Source organism: Rhinolophus sinicus, chromosome 6 (assembly GCF_057876585.1).
Source record: "Rhinolophus sinicus isolate RSI-liver-muscle chromosome 6, RSI-T2T, whole genome shotgun sequence".
Taxonomy (NCBI): Eukaryota; Metazoa; Chordata; class Mammalia; order Chiroptera; family Rhinolophidae; genus Rhinolophus; species Rhinolophus sinicus.
Window position 1 is genome coordinate 18,749,198 of NC_142506.1, and position 10,295 is coordinate 18,759,492.

A 10,295-nucleotide genomic window follows, 5' to 3' on the forward strand; every position below is an offset into this window, starting at 1 on the left:
TTGTTCTGAGTTCTTCACATGTACTAATTAACTTGCATAACAACATTTAAGGGCAAGTCCTGTTATTATCCCCATTTTGTACATGATTAAACTGAGGAACAGTGATATCAAATAATTTGTCCTAAGTCACATACTAATATGTTGAGAAGCTGGTGTTCAAGCTAGTCTAACTGACAGCAGAGCCCATGATCTTAACACCTATACATATTAGCCGGGCCCATGTGCCACACAGTACCTAGTACCTTTTTTTCCTACATATATCTTCTCCATTTAAAATTATCATCCTCCTTTTTCTCTACCCATAAAAATCCATTTTTTTTTTTTTAAAAAAAAGATCAAGCTGAAATTCAGCGTCACAAAGTTTCCTGGGATAGACCACATCACCCAGCATTTATACCATTCATTTTAGCTGTGTAAACCTATAAATAAATAGAGCATCTTTTCGTTCAAGCTAATTAAACAAGTTTGACTGATAGGGAATATTTTCTGTTTCCATTCTCCCTGTGCCTGGGAAGGTGCTGGGGATTAATAATAGGCACCCAATACTGTTTTCAATGACCAAGTGGTAGAGAACATGTGTGTATATATATATATATATATATTTATTTTATTTTATTTTTTTTATTTTTATTTTTTTCTGTCTCACATGACTTTTGCTCTGCCACCTGTGCTGAATGTACTACTTTTCTTTTTCTTTGTTTTTTTCAATCTGGCCTTCTAAGTCTAGCTCATGTTTCACTTTTTCTATGAAGTTTTAAAAGACTTTTCCCACTGGAATGAATGCCTTCTCTGATTGTATGGCAGCTATTGCCATAACATTCATTTGATTGTTCCATTACAGTTCTGTGTTTCCTTGAAAATAAGACCTAGCCGGACAATCAGCTCTAATGTGTCTTTTGGAGCAAAAATTATATAAGACTGGGTCTAGTATAATATAATATAATATAATATAATATAATATAATATAATATAATATAATACTGGATCTTATATAATATAATTGTCTTATATAATATAATATTAGACCTAGCATTAGAGCTGATTGTCCAGCTAGGTCTTGTTTTCAGGGAAACATGGTTCTAATACAAAATATTCTGATGTAGATTTGACAGGATACTGATCCATATTGAGCATCCTTAGAAAGCATTGGTTAGGGTTATTTAATCTTCTCTATGAAGTGCCTACAAGATTGTTCGGCTTACCTGCTAATGATGTAGGTGCAAGAAAAGGTTGTACAAAGAATCAATTCCTGGATGGGGTCGATATAAAAAAACAAAACAAAACAAAACAAAAAACACCCACCTGCAGTAAGTCTGAAAATCGTGCTAGAGAAAGGATTATACCGACGGTACCTGACATTTATAAAATACTTCGTGTCTTGGAGTTGAGAAGAGTTGATGAGTCTCAAGACCATTATCAGTGAAAATCATCTCCCACATTAAATGTAGGTTTCCTTGCTCTTCTCCATGGTGTATAAGACCTGCTTCTGGCGTTTCAACTCTCTCTCATTTTGCATTTTTGAAAGTAAATATTGAAGAAGAAAAGGTTGAAAGCTACAGCGCTCATATTCACACCAAGAACACGGACAGATGGATATCCCAATCCATGTTACTTACAATTAAACAAACAAACAAACAGCAAACAAACAAATATTGGTTAAAGCCAGATATCTGTATAGCAGATGTCCATCTTTTTCCAACAGCTCTGAACAGCAGCTGTTCAGATGAGGTTTTCATGAAGTGTAAAGTCTGAGTACTGCTGTTCTATGTCCCGTGCAATCTTTCTATTTTTTCAGAGCACTGAGACAGACATGGGGTCCAGGAAGAACGTGAAGCACACTATTGGAATGGTACTGCACTAATGTAGTGCTTTTTCTCCATTCATATATGTGCAAAGTCTCTGACACAGGAAAAAAAATGAAATGGATACCAAATATTTCCTTTTTATGTACGAAGTATGCAGAACCACTTCCCTTGCTTTACGGTAATTCAATTTTATAAGGTTAGCAAATATTTTTTCCTCAAAACTTTAATATCAAGAGGACTTTTCAATTTAGAAATAAACATCCTGCCTCCACCAAGGTCTTTGCCTTAAGTAACCTTCCTAAATAACTGCGGAGGTTGCTTGCTATGAATGTGTTTGCATGTGAACTTCAAGCTGTTTTATTGACATAAGATGTCAGTCTAACACGGTCCTAACATCAAGGGAGGAGAGCAGAGAAACTATACTAATTGTGGCCATGAAGAGCATGTAAGTGATTTTATTAAAAGTCAATACTCATGCAGATTTTCAATTCACCATCTGGCCCTCTTTGCACTGATATTTGAAATGTAGGAAGCTGATTTAGCTACCAGATTTCTTCATCAATTTGTTGCATAAATATGTGAAAGATAGACTACCTTTTTACCATTTCTAGGTAATATAAGTGAAAGCAGGGCAATATACTTTCTATATTTCATTTATTTCTTTGAATATTTTAAATCCATATTGGAAAAATGTATTGCTAAAATATAGTTTTAGTTTACTATTCAAGAAGAATTAACTTGGCCATCGTATTTAAAAGTATGAACTAATCATAGGAATTGAAGAACCATTTGGAAATGTTAATATTATATTATAATTAAATTTATTTGCAAAAGTTTTAGTATGTGTGTGTGTGTGTGTTGGGGGGTGGAGTTACGGATGTGGGGACAGTTCTGAGTTCTCAGGTACCTCTGTAATGACAAGGAGTTTAACAGGTATATATGTTAGAGCTACAGTTAATGCCTAGTAGCATATGTAATCACAAATTCTTATTTCATAGCTGATTTTGTTGTTTGCTCTATTTATTCTTGTTTCTTCAACATGTGTGGTTTATATATAAAGTTGACACTATTAACTAACATTGTTTGAATTTGTGTTTATTTTATTAGTAGATAAGACTGTTTCTTTGAACCGTCTTTACTCTTTTACCTGTTAAACAAATATGTCTTAATGAATGAAAGGCTGAGAGATTTGGGAATTTTTTAGAAAATATAATTCATTCAAGTAATAAAAACATATTGGGGACTTAATATATGCCAGACACTGTTCTCAGTGCATAGAATTCATCAGTGGGATAAAATAAAAGCAGCTGATAAATAATGAATGTTTAAGTCCTTTACATGCATTGTCTTTTTATAACAATCAAAACAAACTCATGAGGCAAACACCATCCCCCTACTTTTTACAAATAAGACAACTGATACTTACAGAAGTTAAGTAATTACCTAAGGTTTCACAGTCAGGAAGTAGTGGATCTAGGATTTAAAAGCAGGTTTTTCTGGCTTGTCTTCACTGTCCATTTCTTCCTATGCTAGCGCACACAGCATGTTAATGGAATTGGCCTTCAATATTCTGCTTTATAGTAAAAATTTAGCCAAATGGTGTATTTGTAAATTCAATCCCCGTAATGGTTATCATGTGTTCCACTTATCCCATCTCATATCGTGATCATACTTTTCTATTTGTGTCTTTAGGTCCTTGTATTCACGTAATTTATTATACTTGGATTGCTCACGACTCCTTTCTTCACTCCTTAGGTAAATTTCATGCTCTGGATCCCTATTCAGTTAAGGCTCATTTATCCTCCTGCAAATCTTCTCTGTCTTCTTCAAATCTCACTGAGCTTCCTTTTTTTCTGATGTTCTCTAGTACTCTCTATTGTTCTAGCAAATTGAGTGCTAAATTATGTATTGTGTTGTCTTACTTGCCTATTCGCAATTATATTTTGACATTTTAAAATAAATAATTATGTCTTCATTGGTATTTCCATCAAACTGTTAGACAGACAGACAGACCATAAAGCAGGATGTTAATACATGATAGAGAACAAATTAACCTGAGAGTGAATGGATTAGTTATCAAAAACATCAATTTATTCTAACAGGTCTAGCAGATAATGTGGTAAAACCTACTGTTTACTGCTCTCAGTGAAACAGGGAATGAAGATATTAAGTGGTGGAAAAGGCCACGTTTCAGAACAAGATATGACTGGCAACAGACCCGGAAGTCAATAGGAAATCCATGTCAAGGGAAGGGCATCTCTGTGATCACAGATAATCCCATCATCACATGCAGGAGAATTCCCCAGAAGTCACCCATTTTTCAGCATAATTTGGAGATATTTGATTGATAAGATTAAGAACTTTCAGAATGTCATCAGAGTCCTGGTCTCCTTATATGCAATCAGTTTAAAATAATTTCCAAAATGTGAAAATCACAGCACAGAATGGTAGTATTTTGCAAGGATTAAGTTTGCTGCTCCAGTGACTCGGGCAAATGTTGTGGGTGGTTATCATAAAGTCTAAAAAAAAAGGAAAATCAGTAAGAATCTGTTAGTTTGCCTCCATCCTGGCTTTGATGACACTGTGCCCTGATCAGGGACACAAGTATTCTTGCCTGTAATGGAGGATGACTCATTAGGTTACCATGGCATTATGAAAATATTGTGTAATCCACACTTTATTGAGTATAAAGTGATTAAACAGAAAGTCTCCCAGCTACCGTTGCCTTGGGAAATTTTAATGATGCGACAAAGTGTCATGCTTATTGCCCAAATGGAGAATCTGTGCCTCCTTCAGTTTCCAAGCCAGAACAGACTCTTCCCACCAGAGGGTCTTTACAACCCCTTCCACACTTAGGTGGAGAGACCACATCACTGGAGCAGAAAATAACTTTTTTTTTTTTTTTTTTCCCTACAGACAGACCAGGAGAGAAATGATAGACACAAAATACTCAATTTAGAACAATGCAACAATCACATAGGTATGCATAGTTATTACATAGGTAGTTGAGGGCTTAACAAATAAAGGATTGGTTTTCAAAATATCTACTTTGAGTGTTTATGTGCTCAAAGAACAAGTCTTCGTACTATGGACCCTGAAGCTAGAAGTGAAAATCTCAGGCAGAGGAGAAAAATGTGGAACACAAAAGCAAGGTCAGACTTTACTATTACAGGGAATCTTCTGTGAGCCACACTGTTATTACTACCTCATTTATTATTAATTAGACAAGTTGTTATGTACCGGAGACATGCTAGATCCTGAAAAATCAAGGGAAAGTAAACAGATGTAATTCTTCACTCTCATGGAGTTTGTGGATTAATAGGAAAGACAGATTAAAATAAGAATCATCCAAATATTATTATACCATAAACTATTATAAGTGCTATTAAGTACAGGGACGGGAATGATTAGTGTTTACCAAAGTGATTTAATAAAGCCTGCAAGGCGGAACAGTAGGGAATTTTCCTAAGAAAGTATCGTTTAAGCTGAGATCTGAAGGATGAGTGGACTTTAAGTAGGAAAATTGAGTCATTGGTAGGAAGAAGTTAGAGAGGGGTGAAGAGAAGTGGACAGACCATCATGTGCCAAACCGTGGTGTTGTGTGGGTCAGGAAACTAGCCAGATTCGCTGGAACTAAGAGAGAAAGGGGAAGGTGAGGTTTGGGGGCAGACACTCCTGGATTTATGGGTCCTGTTTAGTATATTGGTCTTGATTCTAATGGAGAGTCACTGAAGCTTGTAAGATAAGAAGATGACATTATTTACTATTGGAAAATATGTCTGCCCATAATATAATCTATAGACTAACTGGTAGAGATGAGTTAGAAAGGAAACAAACCAAAGGACAACACCCTTTCCCGACTCCACTATCAGCTATAGGAAGGAGGAACAAGTACTGTGTTTTTCAAGACATACAGATGTGAGGTTATGTGGTATTCTACTGGGTAAGAGGAAGAGGAGGGAGGTGGAAAGAGTCATACCAAAGAGAGGTTTGGAAAATATTCCCTGATAGTGGGGAGGGGGTGAAAGTTTGTAGGTCCTGAGATTGGCATGGGTCCTGGCAAAGAAGCTCCAGAGAGATGAGTGGATCTCTGATGTAAGAGTTCACAGATGCCAGTGTTGGTGGGTCATTCCTGATCAGTGAGGCACTGGGGTCAGGAACACTGAGTTATCCTGGCACTGAAGTGCTGCCGCTGCCTTTTTAAAAGACCCTATCAGAATAAGCAAGGAGCATGTCAGGAGACCAGTCTGGTCAGAGAAGAGCTCTTTCCTCATTTTGCACAATGCAGATTGGAAGAAAGGCTCTCCACAACTTGCAGACTATGTTTTTACTATTAATAGTTAGTTATATAGATGTTGAGCAAGGCTGTTTTAGTCCATCCTGTTATATAGTGAAACAGGACCACAACACCTGAAGCTGGCCCTTTCCTACCTGTTGGTTAGTACCATCCTCTTCCACAAGTAATGCCAAATAGTGACGTTTGAACTCTCCTCTGCCTCCCTTCTCAAATTTCTTTAAGTTTTAAGTCTCTACCTGACTTGTTGAATATTATGTCATTATAAGAAATTGCCTTGCTTTTTGATGAAAATTTTGTTGCAGTTTTTCAACCAATTTATTTACTGCTGTGTATCTTCATGCTATATTATAAATATCATGTTTCTGTACATTGTTCTTAATAATGGCTTTTTGTTTAAAGACTAGTAAGTAATATTTTATAACATGTTAGTTTGTTAGTTGTATATAGGTAGGTATTTTATGTATGTGTGTTTTACTTATGTTTTAGGAAATTGATTGGGGTGTTCACATGTAATATATTGTAATTTTTCCATTTAAAATAATGGGAAATAAGCTCTTGTTTAGTGTTTCTTGCCCAGACTATCATATTTTTCATAAATGAATTAATGATATTAAGTGGGAGGTGCATATCTTCAGCTTTTGTAATTTCAATAGTGGAAGAATCAAGAAAGAAGGGAGTGTTGTGTTGAGTTACCACAGAATACTATGTGCAAATGTGTGCATGATACTGAGGTTGTTACTAGGAAAACAACCAAACAAACAAACACCAAAAGCACCGGGGAATGATCAGAAACCACCGGGGAATGATCAGAAACCACTGGAAGTCCTTTACATTAAAATCGGTTATATTTGAGTCAACAGATAAAAATCATGAAGGGGAACTCTACACACAGTGGCATAGGAGGTCCAGCTCCAAACACAGGCATGAACCCAATTATTTCACACAGAAGCTACCTAATACTGACTCCTTTGAAGCCAGATATTGAGGAAAGATTATTGCTGGTCATAGCAGTGGTTTTTAGCATGTTCCATTTTAACTCATATCATAGAAACTCCTCAGCGATAAGAGTTATATTTCATGTCTCTGGAGTAATTGACTTGGGCTCCTAAAGAGTTTAAATATCACTGTGTTATAGGAGAGAAATATAGCCATACATTTGTGCAAAATCCCATATATGTACAAGTGAGATGCAAAGAACATATGTTCAGTCATAAATGTGTTCATGTAAAGCAGTCTAGTTCTCCTGTGAGGAATCACATGCCAAGACATCTGAGGAAATGCAAATAAGGTACTTAGAAGTGTTTCTGGCACTTTGTAAGTGCTCAATTACCATTAACTGAAATAATAATATTATGGTTATTTTTTCCCTTCTGTTTCTACTCCTCTTCCTCCGCCTTTGTCCTTTCTCCTCATATTAATCGCTTCTCTGATAATGCCTTTATAGCATTGTTATAGATTCCCAGTCACCCACTTTCAAAACCAGAGTCATGATTAATTCTCTTCCTTGCCCTTCTAACTTTACCAATTAATTCCATTCGAAGGTCAATTTCACTCCCACACCCTTCAGTTCTGTCTTCCATTTCATGCTCACTGCCACTGCCATATTTAATAGTTTTATTACTGTTCATCTAGAAAGCACTAACCCCAAACCCAGGGTAGATTAACCAATGGAGAATCAAGCAAATCCTTAGAATACTGACAAACAGACATATCATCAAGATGAAGAAAGTTTAGCTTTGATGAACCTTTCCAGGGTTTTTCTATCAGAAAATCTAGAAAAATATATTGAAGTTTCATTACACATTTCATTCTTAACAGTTAAGCATTGATCCACAGTTGAGGTGTTAGTACCATAATATTTTCAAAGTTATAGGACTTCTAAGAGCTTTTAATCTGACCCACTTCCTAAATTATCTTCTTGCCTCTAGCTGCTTCTTTCTCATGCATACTCCTTTCAGGATAATGAATGCCCCTGTAATGAAATTTCACTGTTCAAAAATTAACTGTGATTTATAGTGATTAGAAATAACCAGCAACCATAGAGAAGTGAGTTAGGGAGAATTCCATAATGGCGTAGGGGAATGAATACAAAGAATAGGCTTGAATAGAGAAGCATATAGCATGGTTAAGCGAGAGAAAATAGTTCTCTGATGTAGTTATCCCCCAGAGAGATTCTTGAAGAAGAGGGTGCTTCTGCACACAATATGGGTTTGTGTTGCAGGTGTGGGTAACGGTCCCTCTGCTGTGCGTTCTCCTGCTAGTACATGTGTGAGAGAACACCTTTGGGAGAGGTAAGAATCAAAGTTCAATATAAGTGTCTATACCAACTTTTCAGAGAGATGCTTGACAATGCCAGCTGCTTGGGCCGGGAGTGCATGCAGGCTCATAGGCCGCTGAGCTTAGGCACAGCCTCTCCCACTGACATAGGGGAGTACTTGGACTCTGCCAGCCCCTTGAAACACATGTGAGCTTCAAATTTATTCACTGGACCATCCTGCTTGTCTCTCTCCACACACCTTACCACTAGATTTTAACTTAAACCTATCTTTCTGGTCCTACCCCTTATGACCCCCCTCATGCATCCTATGTTTTTTTTTTTCTTTGAATATTTCCTGTGCTATCTTTCCTTAAAAGATTTGCTCATATTGGAATATCTGACTGCCTTGCTTACCTCAGCCCTTCACTCCCACACTTATTCTCGTCTCCTCCATCAACATCACGTTGAGGCTGGATAACTTTCAGATACCGTATTAAAAGTTGTCTCCTTCATGGAGGCTTCCTTTGTATTAATCTAACATTGTCTGGATTTTGACAGAGAAGTGAGATATAAAAACAAACGAACCGCGTGCAATATTTTAAAATTAAAATATTTCTGGAGTAACTTTTAAGATCCTGTATGTTTTAATTCTTTTTATGAAAATTAAGAAATACAGGAGGGCCGTTGTTCAAAAATTCCATTTAATTATAACAATAAAAGAGTAAGGTATCCAAACCAACTTAGAAATGTCAGGAGATGTTGTAGGAACTAAAGTTTCATTGAACCCTATGAATAGGACAAGCCAAGATAACAGTGTCAGGCTGCAGGTACAGACTTCGAAGCTACAATTCCCACAAAGCTTTGTGAGTCAGGTAATGAAATGTGAGCTTCTTTAAAGAAGTCTATAAAATTGCATTATCCACAAGTGTGGGGAGATAACATATGTGAAATAGAAATGATTTTTGACGCAAAATGACCTAAGCAGAAGCTGAAAAGACGCTGAAGAACTAAGACCGTACCTGGAACAGAAATATATTCAACTTTGAGAAAGTATTGAGAAGCGTTAAGGTAAAACTCCTGTGACACTCAACTGCACCCAAAGAGCTGGCCCAGGGTATATTTCAGAATGGTGTGAAATTACTGTTGTCTAGGAATATGCATTAAATAAGTCAACAGGCAAAGGCTGCAAAATAATAGTCTACATTTTGGAGAGAACTAATAAGTAGATGCATAGTGCAACAGAATGCACTGCTTGTGATTTGTTTTCTTGAGTCATTACTATGGGAAAATGTTTCCTAAGTACTTATAATGTATGAAGAACTATCCACAGAGACAGATGTGGCCTCCACCCAGTGGTTCTGTAATCTAAATGAAACTAGTAACAAAGCAAACGTAAGAACACTGGAAAATGGATGACTTACACGGAGGTGATGCAGTTTGCATATGGTTTCATTTTTCTGGTTTCTTCTTTGAGGCCTCTCCCATTGCCCTATGATTTTAAAAGGATGACATGTGTGAGGTCACAGAATTGCATTTTGTTCCTCTTTTGTGCTTCATAAAGACTCTAGTTTGAGACTAATGTTAAGTCAGTATGTTACAAAATTAGTGCATTCAAAGGTTCTTGTTAATAAGAAAAAGAAAATATTGTTCTACAGATTTTTCCTTATTCCAGCTTTATTTGTACATGGCCAAAATGTGTTTGCTAGGAATCTATTGTGTGATATCAGCAATATAATGGAAATACTGCTTTTGTTGATGGCCATTAGAATATCTTTTTAAAGAGTTTCTGTAGTCATTATCTTTAAACAATTCATCTTGTAAATATACAGCTGGGTTTTTCCTGCAAAATACCAAGACAACAAGAGGGGGGAAAAAAACAAAACCATTGCTGAACAGCAGGTAGCTTTTCAGAAAAGCTGATAAAATATTTTCTGGA